Source organism: Alosa pseudoharengus, unplaced genomic scaffold (genome assembly GCF_046254945.1).
Source record: "Alosa pseudoharengus isolate Yale_2024_CS ecotype anadromous, Long Island Sound unplaced genomic scaffold, YU_APseudo_1.1 YU_APseudo_1.1_scf_10, whole genome shotgun sequence".
Lineage (NCBI taxonomy): Eukaryota > Metazoa > Chordata > Actinopteri > Clupeiformes > Clupeidae > Alosa > Alosa pseudoharengus.
The window spans coordinates 29195631-29215630 of NW_027468565.1; the positions used below are offsets into that span (position 1 = coordinate 29195631).

General features: G+C 44.4%; 1 protein-coding gene across 7 annotated transcripts in view; it reads right to left on the minus strand.

The window, feature by feature from the left end:
- tspan9a (tetraspanin 9a) overlaps positions 1–20000 on the minus strand; it is a 192311-nt gene that overhangs the window by 151517 nt on the left and 20794 nt on the right. For 5 of the 7 annotated variants that reach the window (XM_076301772.1, XM_076301807.1, XM_076301764.1 and 2 more), the window contains one exon: positions 13731–13771. The exons of the other annotated variants lie outside the window; for them this stretch is intronic. The gene's annotated coding sequence lies outside the window, so the exon portion shown is untranslated. The remainder of the gene's footprint in view (positions 1–13730; positions 13772–20000) is intronic. 7 annotated transcript variants of the gene reach the window in all.

The window sequence follows — 20000 nt, forward strand, 5'->3', positions numbered from 1 at the left end:
CTGGGATTCTGTTACCCCGTCAAGCACCCACTGCCCTCAGCCCTGCCCGCTATGCCACTGCAGGTCACAGGCATCACAGCTTGGCCCACGCTAGCATTCAGCACTAACCTCTCACACACACACACACACACACACACACACACACACACGATAGCTAAGGCTCATATGCATATGCGTATACTCAGGCAAAACAATAAAATCTTAGACAAGATGTTGACAAATACACATCCACGGGTACATGGCTATATTCAAGTAAGCACACACACAGACACACATGCACATGCACAAACACACACACACACACACACACACACACACACTTAATCCTGTTAACACTGACTCACAGTGCAGCATAGCTAAGAGCACAGACACACCCATTGCAGCTTTTCCCTTCTGTTCCAGCCCCACTCAACTGTAATCACTGATATTCTCGTCTTCTATCCTCATATGGACTCTCTCTCTCTATCTCTCTCTCTTTCTTTCTCTCTCTCTCTCTCTCTCTCAGTATTGAGACCAATAAAGCAGAGAGCATGGAGAACTTTTCTCCTCTCTATATATTGAGTTTTGCTATGAGCCTGAACCTTGACTTGGGATTTTCAGACTACACTGATTTATCTATTAACCTGCAGCAGACAGCACACACGCATTCACATGGCATTCAAGGCCACCTCGGTTCCTTAGCGACTAAACATACCCGAACAGAGCAATTACAAAATTCATCAAGCCAGTTATCACACTAAGACCATAAGCCTTGCATCATTAGCATGGCCTGGAGTCATTTGCGGCTATTTTCACTGATTAACCACATTTAAACCCACACAAGAGGAAATCAGCACAAAGGCAACCTGCAGTGTCAACAATGGGCTTGGTCTAATGAAGCTAACCCGCCCACATCACTGTTCTAGATAAATACTGGGAGCAACTTTTCTCCCTGTAATGATTAGAGTAGCCAGGCTTCACACTCCCCGTACAGATGACCTCTCAGACAACCTGTGGCCTGAGGAAAGCAGCCGAGGTGGCTGTAGGAGTTTTTGGTTGATTTTCATTGTTTCTTTGTTGTCAATAGTAGTGTGTGTGTGTGTGTGTGTGTACACGAGTGAGTGATTATACATTATATATGGCCACAGGTCTGTCTAGCCCCAAACCTAAGAACGGGAACAATGAGAATGCACAGGAAGTCTGTATATGGCAACATTTTGGACATATGTTTATGATATTTACAACAATATGACTGCACTGCACAATACATCTATCTGTATGGTTAATTCTGACATTATCCCTATAATGTGTACGCCTATATCGGACTGCACAGGAGTTCTATCTGTATGGTAACAATGACTGTATGTATAGTCATTGATGGCTAATTCTGGCAAATTCTCTATAATGTTTCTGACTATAGAGGACTGCACAGAAATTCTATCTCTATGGCCAATTGTGACATTTTCCCTATAATCTGCATAGGAGTTCTATCTGCATGGCTAATTGAGACATTTCTCCTATAGACCCTTTTAACAATAAAAACAAAAACAATGCTTGAACGTTCTATTTGGGCCACAATCTACTTCCTCTGCATTAAGATAACATATGGAATGTTAAAAAGGAAGTCTTGTAGACTGTTTGTATTTGGGAATGCCTGTGTTATTCAGTTCATGTCTTTGCCCCCTCAGGTTGCTTAATACAAGTGACCTGATGAGTGTCTGCCGGTCTGGTTTTAGCTTGGGAGACAGAGACAAAGTGCTTATGGAATGTTAAAAAGGAAGTCTTGTGGGGCCAACTATGATGCTGATAATGGAACTCTCTTGAAAGGGTCCATAATGCGTTACACCTTAAGAGTCGCTATTAGCCCATCATAGAGGCTCTATGGTCTGTGGCAGCACTGTGCTCCGTGCTCTCTGCAGTGAGTGTGTTCTCTGGCTGGTGTGTTGCTGTGGCGTGAGAGTGTGTGTGTGCCTGATTGGAGAGGAAGCAGGCAGAACTGAGGCATGACTGGCTGGGGAAGCAGCGAGACTCTTTATCTTCACACAGATCGATAGCGGAGGGGCGGCCCAAGGGAGCTCCCAGGCCACGCCAACGCTCCAGACACACGGGCACACTGTCCATTACTGTTCACTGTTCCACTGGCACGCACACACACACACACACACACTCACACACACACACACACACACACACACACACGCACATGCACACACACACACACACACACACACAACATGCACGCACACACCGCAAACAGTTGTTCTGTTCCACATCACCCAGACTGGTATTGAGAGGCAGCATTGAGAACACATGCCCAAGACCTATTCTACCATTCTAAACATACAATGGAGGCAATCTGCCCAATAGTCAATAAGCAAATTTGTAGGGGTGTGTGTGTGTGTGTGTGTGTGTGTGTGTGTATGTGTGTGTGTGTGTGTGTGTGTGTGTGTCAATGAGTGTGTGACTCCACATGTGCCTAAACATCTAGTCAAGGATAACTGTTTTCTGCAGTTCAGGTCAAATCAAATGAAACTAACAAGGACCAATATCACAATGTTTTTCAGACACACAGACACACACACAAAACAGACACACACACACACACACACACACACACACACACACACACACACACACACACACACACACACACACACACACACACACACACACACACACACACACACCTAGAATCTAAGCAGCACATACAAAAAAAGACATCTTCCACCACTGCAACCCATAGCAAGACTCAGTTCTGGTGTATGCTGCCACCTAGTGGTCATTCCCCGTATCTGACGAAGGTAGTTTCACCGAAGCCATTGGACCAATTCTACTCGATCATCATATTCATTTGGGAGACAATGGGCTGCTCGAGTAGCCGTGACATGACACGAAGAAGCGGCCGTCCCAGGGGAGCGCTCAGGCCCAGTTATCAAGCCCTCAGCGACCAGCCCAGAATATTACCCATAACCACCATCAAGGACTACATCGCTTTCAATTTGCACAGCATCGATTTTATTTTATTTCATTTTTTACACCTGACATCATCAACAAAATATTGCTGCGCCCATGCTCTGTGGATTGATCGTGGTAAAGAAATGAGAGAAGTGAGAGGCCCATATTTCTGTTAATCATGTGTATTGATGAAGCAATACTCTCAATGAGTGTATGTATCGTATAATAAGATAATATGACATTTCTTCAGACAATAATCTGAGCAACATCTGCGCCATTGAAGCACTCCTGTGAAGGGATGAAGTGCAAGGTAACATGGCCATGAGGACAAACACAGAGACCTGATGAAGGCTGTAGAAATGGTTGTGAGTGTGTGTGTGTACACATAAGTATGTGTGCATGTCTGTCAGCACCAGTTGCCTCGCTATAGGACAGATCAAAGAGATCTTTACTTTTGTGCTGTCTAAGGTCCTGTGCTCTAGATTTGACTTGACTGGTATAATGCATATATTTTGTGCTGTCTAAGGTCCTGTGCTCTAGATTTTACTTGACTGGTATAATGCATATATTTTGTGATGTCTGAGGTACTGCTCTAGATTTTACTTGACTGGTATGCATATATTTTGTGCTGTCTAAGGTCCTGTGCTCTAGATTTGACTTGACTGGTATAATGGATATCTTTCTATGAATTGTGCCATTATTGTTTTTTTTTTTCCTACCTTGACAGCTTCCCTTTTATCTCTCCCTCTAGTCAACAGAACTGCGCTCATTTCTACACAGACATCCCGCCGGCCCATTCCATAAGTTTTCTAAGACAGTTAATAAATCACAGCTTCAACAGCATGCCAGACTTTTAACACAGCCATCTGGCCATGACAGGCTTGAAAAGTGAACCTCTTGCTGTTAAATGGCCACTTGAGCTGCCTCTAGTAAAATGGCATCTCTTCAGGAAGAGTCACTCTTCAGCTAAGCAGGACAAACTCATGTGAACTCATAGTTGTGATTCAATGTTTTCTCCACTAGATGTCTCTCTATACCAAGTATGAGGTATCTGAATGCACCTATCAACCAGTTACTTGGTACCCTTTCAAAAGTCACGGTATCAGTAGAACTTTTAGGACTACGTTTGAAAATTTTAAATATAGCATAAACGCACGCCCACACACATACAGTACTACCTACACACACACACACACACACACACACACACACGATGACTGTGTCTTGCATCACATTCCTCTGCATCTCAGCAGCTGTCCCCATGATGGTCAGGATGGTGGCTTGTTCATCCGCGAGCAATGCAGACAAATGCCATTTTTACTCCGACATGCCTACAGTCACCAGGAACAAAAGCAGACAGGCCACAGCCCATCAGACTGAGGGAGTCACATTTAATCCTGATCTCATCACAGGCAAACTCCCATCAGCATTCCTTCTGCCCACCCACACACACATGCATTCTCAGACACAGAGATACACATAGTCTCACACACATACACGTGGTAGGACATGCAGTCTCACACACAGAAATATACACACTCACATACATACACAGTTCTGTATAAGCCAAATGTGAGTGACACCATGCAGCTTTTAAATTGGAAAGGTAAATTGCCCATCTATTCCCCTGGACATTGACCAGACGCATACACACACGCCTCCTTGTGTGCTGACAACTCACAAACATTGATAGGTCCCATCAATCAAGCCACAGTGGCCCATTGGAGACAGATGCCCAGTCCAGATGTTCTGAGAACAGACGGCTCTGAAAGGTCACCATGGAGATGGGAGTCCAGAATCAGAACATAAAAAAACACTTCAAGGTCAACAAGGTGGTTAACGATGGTGGAGAAATCCATAAAAACTCCTTTATCAAATGGCACAGAAAACAAAACTGACATTTAATGCCGCAGAGTAATCAATGGCTTCCCTAATATCAAACAGGAACACTTAAATGGGGCTTAAATTTCACCATAGCAGTTGGAAAACCACGATTTACAGACAATGGCATACATCATCTATTGACCCTTAATGCTTTTCAACATGCTGTCAAAAGTGCACGTAACACAAGCTTAACACACAACTTTAGGCCTGCAATTATTCATTCACTCCACTGGAAATTTGTTCCAGAGCTGTTCTCAGATCATGAAACCCAATCCTCCTTAATGATTCATCTGTAACTGAAAACAAGCCCCATCAAACACAGAGAGAGACAGAGAGAGAGAGAGAGACAGAGAGAGAGAGGGGGGGGGGGGAGGGGGGGGACCAGGAACTGTGTCTTCATCACTCTCTGAACCTGCATGTTAGAAATATGTTCCTAATTGGAAGAAAAGGAGAGTGACCTGTGGGGAGAGTGGGTGAACAAAGTCGTGCCGTACTGCACTAGGATCAAAGGGCCCTCAGATGCCATCAGAACGTGAGGTTAAATGACTGAACAAATTACCTTAGATTACGATTAGATTTGTCATTCTTTCAGAAACAAGACCTGAGAGACAAAAAGAGGTCTTTAAAGACACTCGTATTACATCACAGACGTAGACCAACAACCCACTGAGTTACTGATGATAACTTGGTAATGAGATGTTCAGATCATATATCAAGTCCACTCATTTATTACAAAGATTTTCTGTTATACGCCTTTCATTTTCAACTGTACTCCCTCCAGGTCATTTGTGACTACTAAACTGACAGCCCTCAGACTATTTACTCCCTGTAGTGTAGTGAATACGGCCACACACACACACACACACACACACACACACACACACACACACACACACACCATAAGCTATTCGCTTCACTCATTAGTTACCTTTATAAGAAATGACAAATTTGGGTTGGCTAACTTGTATGTTCTTTATCTAACCTTAAATCACAGATTGTCTGGTAAATGTGCAGAGACTCTTTATAATTCACATGACTAGTCAAAGGCTTACTGATTGGACACGGAGTGGCTAATGTGCACCATGTGGCCTAATGACATAACTGCTCTGTGGACAAGTAATGCCAGACAACTTAAGAGGCTAGGCCAAGGCATGAAGGTAAGTGTAAACCATTAAACCATACATGCTTAAAACATACTAAGGTGGGTTTGATACCACTTTTTCAGCTGTTTGCAATGCATACATATATACACACACACACACACACACACATTATATATATATATATATATATATACAGTGCTTTGCTGAAAGCGCACAGCAAACTTGTGTCAATGTGTAGTGTATGTGTGTGTATGTGAGAGTGTGTTGTGTGTGTGTGTGTGTGAGAGAGAGTGTGTGTGTGTATGCATATCTGTGTGTGTCTGTCTTTGTCTGTATGTGTGTGTGTGTGTGTACGTGTGTGTGTGTGTGTGTGCATGCGTGCATGCGCACGCGCGTGTGTGTGTGTGTGTGTACGTGTGTGTGTGTGTGTGTGTGTATGCAGGCGTGCATGCGCGCATGCGCATGTGTGTGTGTGCGTGTCTGTGTGTGTCTGTATGACCTGCAGAACTCTTCCTGGACAGCAAAACCGCTGCAATCACACAAAGCTCGGGGCAAAAAGAAAAAGAAAAAGGGAAAAAAATGATTTGGTTGTGATTATGAGCGTGGTTTGTGCCCATTCAATAAGTGGATACTTGATTTGAAGAAAAATAAGGGGAAAAAAAGAAAGAAAAACTTGAGGAATTCATTTCGAGAACCCAGTCGCTTATCAAAGCCATCTGCTTCATAGCACAAGCCCACTCTCGGAGCAGGTCTTTCAGTCACTAATCAAAGCCAGACAGAAGAACACTGCGCCAGACAGACAAAGCCAATGCTTCATTATCTTCACTTAGCGTGCTTCTTTCCAAAGGAGATATAGTGGTCACAAGTGGCTAGCTTTCATAAAACAACCTTAACTCAGTAATAACATTTGTTATTAATAAGTTATATGCATAAGCGCCCTTCACAATCCCAAGGTCACTTTACACTTAAGTAAGCAAGTAGTAAAAGGAGGAAGATAAATGAAATTCAGATCTGAAAGTAGAGAAAGAATTATTGAAATAAATCACTATTCATAACAGATTTTCCAATCATCATCATCATAACGAGATTCTGGCTGCTGATTTCATTAGGCTGCGTTGTTTTCCCCACCAGAAACCAAAAATGGGTTCCGCAACTCTGAAGTGGTTCGGTGACATTCTGCTACGGTTGACCCAGTTCAAAAAGCTCAAAGTGGCACATGGTGCAAAACTTGGAGCTGAACCGAGCTCCCGTATGCAACTAATAAAAGCCTGAAAAACAGAGCAGATTCATCTTCGTCACGTCACAACGCGTGACCTAAAAGATAGGGGTCATGTGGTTTTTTTGGCTGTTTTTTTTCCACACGGCTCTAGGGAACCTACTGCTCCTGAGAAGATAGAGATCTAGAGAAAGGCAAGAGACGGAAAAGGTGAAAAACAGTGGAGAGTGAGAAAGGTGATGCTGCGGTCTCAGCACCCCATCCGAACGCTCCAGTCCCAGAGGAAATTACTCTCTCACACACTCAGGCTGGAAGGCTCAAGAATGCATCGCCCTCGCATCAAGATTTTCCAACACACCTGATCTTTCTCCTGCAATACACGTCACAGTTTGGAAAAACCTCAAGGAAGACAAGTTAAACTGAATTAACACCACCAACATCATCCTCATCAACATAATCCTCCTGATTGGCAACATCATCTTCATCATGAACAACATTATCATCTTCTTCGTCACCATCACCACCACCACCATTATCATCACCATCACAGCTGCAAACATCATCCTCATAGGCATAATCTTCATCATCTTCTTCATCATCACCACCACCACCACCACCACCACTCCATTATTCTCATCACCATCACAGCTACTAACATCATTATCAGCTCAGGCCACCCTCAGGCTCCATTCCTGAGAAAGGCCCCGTCCTCTCAGTTGAGCAGACCTAATGGAACTGACCCAGTCCTCTCAGTTGAGCAGACCTAAAGGAACTGACCCAGTCCTCTCAGTTGAGCAGACCTAATGGAACTGACCCAGTCCTCTCAGTTGAGCAGACCTAATGAAATTGAGCCATGTCAAGACTACACTTGAGCCCGAATCAGCAGCTGTGTGGTTCAGTTTGCTCTCACTACCACAGCTGCCTGACTGGGATGTGGCTATCCAGAGTCTACCGTGTTCCCTCTGTAGTGAACAGAGCCGGGGAGTTAATATCACAGCACAGCAGCTCCACAACGCAACATGCGGGGCCTGTGTTCACTCAAACCTGCCTAAGGGTCACTTTCCCAGGCATAACTCAAATTCATTGGCAAGCCTAAAGGAAACGTCCAGCAGGGTTAATTAGTGCACTCGGTGAAATACTGTGCAGGTGATTATGGGAGTGCATCGGTAGGCGTATAAGTGTGTGTCATGGTAACTTTCACACAAGCTACAGGCCTAAATATTTAACACACAACTGTGTCATGAAGCAGTCTGTCATGTTTGACAGTGAGCCTTCCACTCTATTCGCAGATAAGAGCTTGCCAGTTTTATATGTAAGACTTTTCCAGGACTTTGAATGTTAATCACGTCAGTAGAGGAAGCAGACACACTGATGGCCCAATGGGCTTTCCAGCTTTTCAGCTTTCACTTCATTTTCACCTTCCACTTAAATGCTCCTGAGCATTATTTCCACAGCCCGGCTCATTTTGAAGGGAGTGTTAAAATCAACTCACACCTGGCAGCGTTTGTTTGGTTCCATCAACCACGAGCAAGCAAATTTGGTGCACAGTCGGGCCCAGCGGGGGCATTGATATTCACAAGCAGTGCAGAAAAAAGGGGCACCGCCCCCCCACCACCACCACCACCACCACCACCACCACCACCCCCATTATGGCGGCTATTTTTCACCTTCTTTTATTCCCTTGAACTCTTCCGTTTGGCTGTGGCAGTGACTCAGCACAATAGCATGACGACTCAGAGGCATTGGAATTAGCCACGCTGGTCCCTCTCTCTCGCCCTCACATATCAGAAACGCGCGAGCCTCTGTGGCTTCCCTATTTTAATTTGATTTAATTTAGCTGTTATTGGAAACCTTATTTCCTGACCTCCACAGAGAGGATGCTAGTCTACCTGGAGTCCATTTCAAAAAGCAATAATAATCAAATCAAATACAACAACACATCAACTGTGATATTACAGTATATTCATAAATAGTGAAAACAAAAACAAAAACGCAAGCCACACAAAAATGTACGTGCAATGATTATAATGCAGTAGCCCAGCGAGGAGCAGTACTAGTCCCTATTGAAGGCCGACACAATCACAAACTTGGCTCTGTGTGTGTGTGTGTGTGTGTGTGTGTGTGTGTGTGTATTGAAGGCTGACACAAACACAGACCTGGCTCTGTGTGTGTGTCTGTGTGTGTGTGTGTGTGTGTGTGTGTGTGTATTGAAGGCTGACACAAACACAGACCTGGCTCTCTGGATCTGCTCCAGGGTCTGTTAGGCTGCTACCGATGATCACTCTCAGGCAAAAACGCTTGCCTGAAAACCAGACCCAGAGCTCCTTATTTCTCCTCCATCTTGGACAGAAAATTAGTGTTGAGAAGCCGTGGTGGTGCCATTTCATGGTGCTGGCTATGAGGCCAAGAATTAGAACAGGAAGCTTTCCCAATTACTACTTGGGTCGGAACAGTTCCAGAGAGGAGCAATAAGGCTCAGCCCTGCAGATGAAACAGTCATTGAAGGGTATAAAAGGCCATTAAGGGCAATAGACTATGATTAAACACAAAACTTTTCCAAATACCACTTCTCTGGAAACACTAACACATCCTGTGTAAAAATGTTTTAGGGTCATCATTGCCACTTAACTTTTTATTTCGCAATCAATCCCTTAACAATATAACAAGCGCATAACATGGTGAGGAAAACTGTTCTAAATAAGATTACAAGAGTTCAAATAAGCCTGTATAATGCATTATTGGCTGGAGTGCTCACATTGCTGCAATGGACAGAAGGTCCGAAAGGGTTAAAATCAACTATCTTGCTGATGACTTGCAAATTAATTTACCATTATTCATCCATTATGTCGATATTATGCATTAAGAGAAAAAGCTCCATCTGTCTCAGGGACATGGCAGAAGTAAGGTCCTAGTACCCAAGGCACCTTATATAACCCCTCTACTGGCATTCAGACCCAGGGTGTGCTGAGGAGTAGCTGGCGAGCGCTGGCTCCCAAAACAAAGCCCTGTGCTGCTTAATACGGATGGCGCTCCTGCACTCTGAAGAGCCTTGAAGAGCTGCTGCACTCTGAAAGACCTGCGTCGCTCAGTCAAAAAAAAGCAGAATCCTGCTTTGGACTCCAAGGATATCCCAAACACACACACACACACACACACACACACACACACACACACACACACACACACACACACACACACACATATACATATATATACACACACACCCCTCCCTGTCAAAGGCATGAGACTGGCTTTGTGATGCTCCCTTTTTCTCATGCTTTTGAGTTTGAGACATTCGCGGGGGAGATCCACATGAAAGTTCCTCTGTGTGCAGTCTAGCAGTGCAGTAACAGGCTATCTTCTCACAGCTGACTCAGTCTTGTTCATGCAAACACATGCTAACATACTCGCGCACACACACACACACACGCATACACACACGTATACATACACACAAACACACACACACACACACACACACACACACACACACACACACACACACACACACACACACACACACACACACACACACACACACACACACACACAAGTATACACAGTGATCCATACAGCCATACAGTCAAAGTCGTATTGGTTAAGCAGTCACAACAGACAAGCAATCACACAGTTTAAACGCTCTCTCACACACATATACACCCACACTGTTCAGTACTCATACGATCACACAGAAATGATTTTACAAAGCACTCTCACACACAGTGAAGTGGTGACAATGTTTGATACACCCACGTTCCAACTGCACACATCCACACTGGTATTCTTACCAGAAAGACTGATCTATTTGCTATGTGCTTTAAGGTCATATGCAATTATGGACACACACACACATGCTGGGCTTTGAACTGAGCACTATAACAGGTTAGATAGTCCCTCTCTTCTTTAGCCTGGAGGATACAGAGTCCATCTTTTCCTAAATGAATTACACATTTTGATTAGTCTAACCACAGGACCATTTTCCACCTTCCACTTTACCTCAGTCCATCTTAAATGAGCTTGTGACCAGATAAGACAGTGGCATCTCTGTATCATGTTTCTTCTTTGCATGGAAGAGTTTACACTGCATTTGTGAATGAAACATCAAACTGTGCTCATAGACAATAGTTATCAGAAGTTTTCATAAGCCCATACAATGATTTTTCTTACAGATTTTCTTTGTGGCTTTATTGCAGTGCGATCCAAAAGACCATGGCCACCCAATATTGTTTTTCAGCCATGTCCCTTATTTTTAAAGATTTCTCTGGATTGTCTGAATATTTCAATGATATTATGTACTGTAGATGATTAAATCCTCACATTCTTTGCAATTTAAGATGCATTATTCTTATATTGTTTCATTATTTGTCCTGACACGTTTACACAGAGTGATGAATACCTCCACATCTTCACTTCTGAGAGACTCTGCCTCTCTGTGATGCTCTTTTGAATCCTTTTTATGATCATGGTGCCAGTTAACCTTACTAATGTGAAATGTTCCTCTTTTTGTTGTCTTGATCATTACACCACTTTTCCAGTCTTTTATTGCCCCCATCCCAACGTTTTTTTAGATGTGTTGCTGGCATCAAATTCAAAATGTGCTTTTATCTTCCATGAAATAGTCATGTTGACATTTTCAGCATTTGATATGTTGTCTGCGTCCTTTTTACAGCTAAATATGAGTTTACAAGATGTGCAGATGATCACACTCTTTCTTGGATTTGGGGTTGTAATATTGGAAGGCAGAAAGTGAAAGAACAAAGAAATATGGCCCAAGAAAGAAAAACATGACATAAAAAACATAAAAAACTAGCTCAGTCCTTCACAGTAAATCTGCATTGACAGAGTTTCGAACGTTATTTACTTTTTCTCTTTTCATTATCGTGCTCCCAGACCACCTGCCAATAGAGCTGACCTCCCCTGGCGGCCTAGTGCACGGTGCATGTAGAACAGGGGAAACAGATGTTGCTATGCTACTGTCGTCGGGAGCGTGGAACACTGCACCTCCTGCTGAGGAGACCAGAGGTCAGGCCAGCTCCTGTCCAGACCAGATGCATGGAATACAACACGCACACACACACACACACACACACACACACACACACACACACATATACACACATAAACACACACCTTTTCTAGCTCTACAAATCTCTACCAGGAAAGGTTCAGTGATCAATGTGAGAAAAAGTCTACTAAGAAGACTCCCCTTATTGGAATCTGGTATCGATACTCCTCTCTACCCTGAAAAGTTCAGTGATGAATGTCAGATATTTATACCAGGGGGGTGGTGCAGGTGGGGGGTTAGAGGTTGTCCACCCACAGAGACATAGCTGTACTCTCATTATGAGACTTGTGGCTTTATCGCAAGTGGACAGACCTCAGTGGTTGGAATCTGGTAATGACATTCCCCCATCGTTACCCTGTGAATTGCGGCCACCTGTGCGGTGCTCCTGGGCTGTGACGGCTCTCTGTCATGCTGTAAAGCTTCTTCCTGTCTCAGTCTCTGTGCCTGAGGCTGGCTGGCTAAACTAAGAGCTATGCACACTGACTATACAGGGGCTTCACACACAGAGAGGTGAACATAATTGGTAGCCTAGTGTCACTCACAATGTTGTACATCATTAGATTGATACTGAGTTTTATTAGCCATGGATTTCTATTCAAATCAGCGGACATCATAGGTCATGACATTTATTTGTGGGTATTTTCCTTAAGTATCAAAACACGGACTCGGACAGGACATCTAGAGATCTAGAGATGTCAGGACATAATGGATTTACCTCAATAATAAAATAAAGCACAGAACAGAAAAAAAGAGAGACATATGAACACACAAATCTTCAAAACAAGAATTAAGACTTTCATTAAAGAGCGAATTTATCAAGCCACAGTCAGTGTCAGAGAAAGGGCCTGGGCTGAATGAGGAGAGGCACCAGCTCTGTCTGGATTTCTGGATTTCTATCCCCACACAGAATAGAAGCTTTCATAAAAGGCTTAAAGGCAAAAATAAAGACATATCCCATTCATGATCCATTCATAACACCCAGCTTTTATGCTTTATACACCCCCCAAGGCGTGTTAAAAAAATGTCCTTCCCACAGTGCCTCTGAGTCATGTAATGTCTACTTAATGAGGTCTGCACTGGAGGAGAGCGGCCCAGTTCCCTGACCTTGCCCTGGGCAGCGAGAGGACACAATTGCCCCAGGGAGTGATAGAAGTTCGAATACCTAAAGTCTCTCAAACTGCCAACTGCATGTAGACCAGCTACCTGGCATCTTACACCATGAGTGGCATGAGATGTAATTACACTCAGCAGAAGCAAATGTGAATGTCTGAATCCTTTAATGTGTCTGAAACCTCATTAGCAAACATAATTATCTCTGATGGTGATATGGAAATAAACTGGGGGAAAAACAAATTAGTTGAAAGGAAAGACATCCTGGACAATTGTTTATGAGCATTCTGTACCAAAAATCTTGCTTTACTGGTAAAATACACTACAAAGGGGGAAAAAAACACAGGCCTAATCTAATCTAAACGCAGACAGACAGACAGACAGACAGATTGTAAATGAAGCCGTAATCATCTCTTACCAGCTCAGGCAAACAGGGAATGAATGAGATCTTCAGGAACGCTGTTAAGACAAACAGAAACAGAAAGAAACTATTTTAATTGAAATGTAATTGAATTGAAATTAAGTTGAATGCACTGGTGTGCACTGAGCTCTTTGTATAGATAAGGCTGGCAGAGACTGGGGAACCAACTAGAAGACTTACAAAGGCCAGGAATGTCTTCCCTGGAAGCCACCACAAACAATGGAGACTAGTTATAGACAACAGTGTTTTTCTCTGTGCCCCTCCCTCTTTATATATCCATCTCTCTATATCCCGCTCTCTCGGTTTCTCTGTTGTGAATAGAACACTATAGACCTGTGAATGAGCAACAGCTCACCTGAAGCAAGAAAAAAAAGAGCAAAATATAGAACGAGTCAGACAAGACCTGAGCTAGTCTAGGTTTGGAAACCTAGTTTTCCTGAAAAAGCCTCACTGAGACCAATATGGATCATGACCATGTATTCCAAGCCCTAAAATAACCGTTCCTACAGAATTAAATGGAAAACACATGAACCTACCCACCCCAACCACCCCCTCAGAAACAGAAAAAGAAAACCCTGAAAGGTTAAACCAGAAACATGGACGTCCAAGCTATGAGTCAGAGACCCGTGCCAGTACCGACATATGCCAAATATTTATTTTTAGACCATAATTCAGCATGGACAATGATGCACATACAAATTATGAGCCACAGACATTATTCGGAACACCACAGTGTTCTGCAGGTTTTTTGATCGTGGTGCCTGGCATAAGTGGACCACGACTGCCCACAGGGCCCAGTGGACCAGCTGAAGTTAGGGGGGAGTGTCGGGCCCATGGGTCTGGGTAATGCCACAGCAGACAGCACACATAAATAAATACACATGTGTGTGTCTGAAGATGATGACAGTGCTCAGAAATGCCATTTTGAAGGGAGAGAGAGAGAGAGACAGAGAGAAGGAGAGAGAGAGAGAGAGAGAGAGACAGAAGATAGAAAGAGCAGCAGCTCAAATCAACTGGTTGATGGGAGAGTGGAGTCAGGCTAGCTGTCAGAGGCTGCTGTTCCATAAGATATTTTCCCATGTCCTGTGTGTGTGTGTGTGTGTGTGTGTGTGTGTATGCGTGTGTGTGTGTGTGTCTGTCTTATCCGCTCACGCCTTACACATTCACACTCTCATCTTCTCACTCTGCTGTTGGCACTCTCCTCCTTTAACAGGTGGACACTCCCATGGCGAACACGGGCCTCAAGTCTTTCACTATCCCTCTCTCCCTCCCTCTCTTTCTCTCCCTCTCTCCCTCCCTCTATACCTTCCGTCTCTCACCTTCATCTTCACTTAGTCTTTCTCATTCTCCTTCTTCTCACTCCATCTCCCTCAGCCAACAGCACATACTGAACCCACACTGCTCTCCACACATCCCAGCTCCCAAAGGCACAGGGAGAGAGAGAGAGAAATAGAGAGACAGAGAGAGAGAGAGAGAGAGAGAGAGAGAGGGAGGGAAAAGAAAGAAATGAGAAATGATATCTGGAGACATGACATTTTTAAGAGCTGTTTTTTTTTTCTTTTTTTTCCATTTAGGGGTTTTTCACCAAACCAAACCGAATGGAAAGCCAAAATGTCATTAGTTCTCCCTTTTTGTTGTGGCCTCCAGCAGAAGTCTGTGCGGCGTATGCTCCGTGGGCCATTTGGCTTATGCTCTTGCTCCCACAAAAACGCTAACCCCCTCTCACAGTGCACAGCAGCACAAAAACGCTAACCCCCTCTCACAGTGCACAGCAGCACAAAAACGCTAACCCCCTCTCACAGTGCACAGCAGCACAAAAACGTTAACCCCCTCTCACAGTGCACAGCAGCCGCAGCAGCAGTTCTGGATGGAGCTGGGGCCTACAACAGAGTGAAAGAGAGAGAGAGAGAGATAGGTGTGTGTGTGTCTGTGTGTGTGTCTGTGTGTGTGTGTGTATGTGTGAGTGAGTGTGTGAGAGAGAGTGAGTGAGAAAGGGAAAGAGAGAGAAAGAGAGAGATAGAGAGGGAGAGGAGAGTGTGTGTGTGAGAGAGAGAGAAGGAGAGAGAGGGAGAGGAGAGTGATAGCAAGTGAGAGATTGAGAGAGAGAGAGAGAGAGAAAGAGAGAGAAACTGTGAGGGGAGCAGCGGGAGTTAGAGGGGAATGTCTGTGTTAGCGGTCAGAGACAGAGCCAGCTCTCCCCAACAGGGGCCGGCCAGCAGAAGTCTATTTCATTACTCTCTCTCTCTCTCTCATTAGCATGTCAAGCGTGTGTGCATCCTATAAAGCTGTTTGTGATTCAGCACAGGGCAACACAGAGAATGTGTGAAAGAGGGAGAGAGAGAGAGAGAGAGAGAGAGAAAGATAAATATACAATGAGGGCAAGAACAAAAGAGAGATGGAACATGTAAATGTTTCAGAAGAAGACAGAGGGAGAGAGTCACACCGAGGTCCAGCCGTTGACCGAGACAGAAAGAGAGTACAGAGAGAGACAGAAGGGACGAAGGGGAGGAGGGGAAAAAAGTGAGCAAGAGAGAGAGAGTAGAAAGTAGATATTTTCTCCAAGTACCATGAACAAGGCTCTCTCCAACTCAAGAGTAATTACTGCCTTTAATGTCAAGCTCTTCAGTCGAGGGAGAGGAGCGGCTCTGATCCCCCGCTCAGCTATCAGCCATCATTACAGCACTGACACGAGAGAACAGCCAGTCTCTACAGTCTTACAGCACTGACACGAGAGAACAGCCAGTCTCTACAGTCTTACAACACTGACACGAGAGAACAGCCAGTTTCTACAGTTTTCAGCACAGACATGAGAGAATAAACAGTTTGTACAGTCTTTCAGCACAGACACGAGACCACAGCCAGTTTCTACGGTCTTTCAGCACAGACACAAGAGCACTACCAGTTTCTAAAGTCTTACAGCAGAGACACGAGAGCTCAGTCTCTACAGTTTTACAGCACAGACACAATAACTCAGTTTCTACAGCCTCATACTGTAGTATAGACCATTACAGAGCTGTCATGATCTCAGCCTAACGATACAGTCACAAACCAGCTATGATCTCAGCATCACATTACAGACAATCACGGACCAGTTATGATCTCAGTCACACAGTACAGACAATCACCGACCAGCCAAGGCCAGACCAGCAGCTGGCTCAGACCAAGCCATAAACGAATCCAGCCAATTATCTTGTTGCTTCTGGAACATGGTAAGGAGTAAGTGAAATTTGATTAGCTGTTGGACTCAAACATCAACAAACCTCTGCTGGAATTGTGAACAGAACATTAGAGGACCGTGCTGGAGCACACATCACAGGTCTTACGTCATGTATGACTTGTTGCAGAACCAACCAAATTGGAATGTCACTGTGGAACCAGAAGGTTGATTGTACAGACATTCTGTTTACCAGCCCAGCCATCTGTGAGGGTCTAGGAAGCACCAAGCCACTCAGAGGAGTGAGGGACATTTAACAGAACTCATTAACACAGTTTTATGGCACTTTCACATCTTTTCAACACAACGCCGGCCTTTGAAGAGAACAGCAGACTCGGAAATATTTGCCCGAGACACAAAACAACTTGCTTCTGACGACCTCTGATCCCGAAGCGGTAACGTGAAAGGGCTGAATGACCAGCTTTTGTAAATGCTCACAAACACGGAACACTCTGGGTCAGTAATTCAGTGTCAACTGCCCGAGAAATAAAATAGAAATGTTAGACAAAAACATTGTTTTTCTCCTCACTTGTGATTTTTAGTCTGCCTTGCCTGTCTTTTAGTCTGCCTTGTCTGTGGGTGGTTGTGTGTGTGTCTTTCATTTAAAAAATAAAATCTATATATATATTCAGGCTACCGTGAGAGTGTGTGTGTGTTTGTGTGTGTGTGTGTAATGCATCTCCAAACACATGCCCGGATGTTTGTGCGACCCTCCTGCTCCATTCTCCTGCTGTCATCGCTGCACTGAGCATGGAGAGGACAACACCCATCTGTCCTCTGCCTGACATGCAGACTTTATTAGACCGGAACAGAGAGGCAACCAAGCCAACCAATATGACGCTACGCTCACACAAAAGCACAGGAAATCCAGCAGGGCGATATGTCATGACAGACAGAAATACAAATACAGCTGGTAATTGGTTAATAACTTGATAATGGAAATCCAGAAACCTGGACAACTGATAGTTAGCTGGCTCAAAGTAGCGTTAGGCAGCATAAAAGGATGCGCACCCCTTACTGACACAAAGCTATATGCCGTATTAAAGAGCGCACTGCACAATATCATCTGTCCCAAGACTGCGGAGGCCAACATCTCATGACATTGGCAGGCACCTCACAGGTAAGGGAAAACACATTGTCCCTCTCCGGATGTACAACAACTGCTCTTGACTGACCTGTAAGAATAAACAGTCAGGCTTATTGGCCAGTGATCTGGCGCCAGGACATGACAGGAGTTACCCCAACCCCAATCCCTAGCATCTTAAAAGCCATCATGTGAGAGAGCAATGTTCCAATACGCTGACCTCACTTCCTGTTAGTGGAACATCCCAGCAGGGGGATGTTCTGCATACTCATCAAGTCAACGGCGACAAGAGAATGCTGGCCCCTGCTGACCACACGGAAGCCTGTGCCAAGTCGCTGAGCACAGAATGCCAGAGAGAGAGAGAGAGAGAGAGAGAGAGAGAGAGAGAGAGAGAGAGAAAGAGAGAGAGAGAGCTTGGCCTTTCAAACAAAGTTAAAACAAACAAACAAACAAATATGAAATCTGAAACACTTTTCAAAAAAATGCTTCCCCCAAAAGAGCAGCACAAGGTCAGTGGAAGACACATGGGAAAGAAATCTGAAATCGAATCCCATCCAGTGACATTGTTCACCTCCTTGTCTCGTCGCTCCACCCATCCTGTTATTGTGTGGAGACCTGCTGTCAGAGAGCTCGTATAAAAGCCGGTGCGCTTGTCTGAAGGGGCACCCCATATACACCTCAGAAGGTGACCTCTGGGGACGTAAATCGACTGGGACATAAATCAGCCATCCAGAGCAGGGACAGATAAAGGGGCCACCATCGGGGACTGGCCGTGGCTGAGCGTTCTGACACACACACCTAGGGAAGACACACCTGCAGCAACATATACAATACTGTGAATTGATGTAGAAAATGAGCTCTCTCTCTCTCTCCCTCTCTCTCTCTCCTCAGCCTATCCATCATTGTGCCGGTGATTGGAGAGAAGCGAGAGGGCAGCTGTCCTAGCCTCTCTGGCAGATGGCGGATGCTTCAGGTGCGTTAGCGCTAGCCTTGCACGGGCTCCGGCTAATGGGAAAAACTGGGCAAGCAGCCAGAGAGAGCGAGAGTAGGCCGTGTTTACATCCTGGGCCTGAGCAGAGAGTCAGCAGCACGTCCACTTATGGATCACCATCAAGGTTAAACACCTCTGTCACTGCTAGCGGCTTACCAGCCACATGATGAGGGTGACAGCTATGGCTAGTGAAGTGGAACAAACTGAACTCAAATGAACTAATGTCACCAACACGATGGTCACGGACCCTGGACAAAGCAACACTTTAACATTTCATTAATTTACAAAAGTCATTAAAATAAAATTATAATGGAAAAAAAAAACATAAACAAATGCTAAATTTGCAAAAAAATTATACAAATATATATATACATATACAAATAAAAATAATATTTTAAAAGTGCTACAACTGAGGTCCTTTCACCTTTTAAAGTCTGTATAGTCAAAAGAGGCTTTCAAATTAAGACATCAGCCACCCATTTTTCACTTGGACACACCACCATATGGACAGAGTGACCCCCATTAACACAGCCATTAGGACTCATTAAAATGATATTTGAAATTTCCCAGAATTAAAACATCAGCCAGCCAGAAGAGGCCAGCATTTCTGCCATTGGCATAGAGTGGATTTTGTGTGTGCATTCAAGCAGCCTTCAACAACCACAGACCTCACTGTCATGCAACGCGTGGTCACACAGGGATAACATGCTTTAATAGGAGCTCCTCATAGCCTGTGCGTGTGCGTGTGTGTGTGTGTGTGCGTGCGTGTAGGATTGCCTTCATGCCTGTATAGACTGCTCAGCACATTGTCTGGTTGCTGTGGATAGAAATAGGGGATGGAGTTGTCTCAGAGGTTAGGGATTGTGTGTGTTTAAGAGAGAAAGAGAGAGAGAGAGAGAGAGAGAGAGAGAGAGAGAGAGAGAGAGAGAGATATCACAGACAGTTGGGCCACAATGAAAACACATCCAGCGAGGACAA